Source organism: Mus musculus, chromosome 11, assembly GCF_000001635.26.
Source record: "Mus musculus strain C57BL/6J chromosome 11, GRCm38.p6 C57BL/6J".
NCBI lineage: Eukaryota > Metazoa > Chordata > Mammalia > Rodentia > Muridae > Mus > Mus musculus.
In genome coordinates this window covers 18,712,501-18,713,542 of record NC_000077.6, presented here as the reverse complement: position 1 = coordinate 18,713,542, position 1,042 = coordinate 18,712,501, and the positions used below count along the sequence as shown (strand labels likewise).

The 1,042-nt window shown below is 41.6% G+C and overlaps 1 annotated feature.

Annotated features, from left to right (window-relative positions):
- Window positions 386-1,042: part of an enhancer, noted in NCBI's record as "VISTA enhancer mm1465", that runs on past the window's edge. NCBI's record gives its function as "enhancer in: limb[3/8]" and the evidence as "EXISTENCE:transgenic organism evidence [ECO:0001131][PMID:17130149]".

The window sequence follows — 1,042 nt, the reverse complement described above, 5'->3', positions numbered from 1 at the left end:
TTAATTTGTGAATCAAACTGCTGGTAAACCAAACTTCTGAGAAAGGTCTGTCCATTTACATCATAGTCTGTAATTCTTCATCTTACATCATTACACCAGCTCCTGGCATCCCATCCTTTGAAGTTATGAAGGGGGAGCTGAAAGAAATGCACAGTTACATGGAATTCTTCATCACTAGGCACAAAGGTTTCAGGGTGGCACCTTTAAAACTGTGGTTCTCTTCAATTCTGAAGCATTTAGGAAGGTGTAGTGGAGATACATCATTGGGACTCAGTAAAAATGAATCATTTTGTTCTCTTTTTAACAACATAAGAAGTCAACTATCAGTTAAAAACACCCCCAGGAAGCTAAAAGACCGACGGTACATTTCTTCAAAGGGAGGAAGGGGTAGGGGATGCTGCCTATCGTACTGTTTTCCCATTCTTCCAAAGTTGCACGGTGTGAAGATGTATTAATAAAATTGTAAGAATCCGCTGCATCTCCCACGTCAGAACAGAAACGTGTCACTGGGTAATTCTGGGACGAGAGCCTGAAATACTCAGAGCAGATGACACACAGCGCGCCGATCCTGATTCAGCTACAAGTCAGCAGGTCTCCCAGGACCATCTGCGCTCCATAAATCCCAGTAACACTGGCACATGAGGCTTGTAAATCACCACTGAACGGGTTTCACCTGTGACACATGACATGAACCCTGCTGTATATTCCAATAAACTCCCATAAACCATCTGATATAAACTTCGGATTATGTTTCTTTAGGGGTTGGGATACTTAGAGTTTCTTTGCTGCAAGTGTGAAGTAAGTACACACGGCACATTTTGTTCCTCCACCCCCACACTGGTCCCTTGGCTGTTTTTCACTTGCAGAATTTTACTTCGTGGCTGACATGTGCAATTTGGTGAGCTTTAACAGACCAACCATTTTTGTTTTGCCTTCTTTAATAAACTCTTTCTTTCAACACCACTGTGAATGTCAAAGCCTTATGGTTATTACATGTGGGAAAATATGATTTATAAACAGCAAATTAATGGCCAAATTGTCA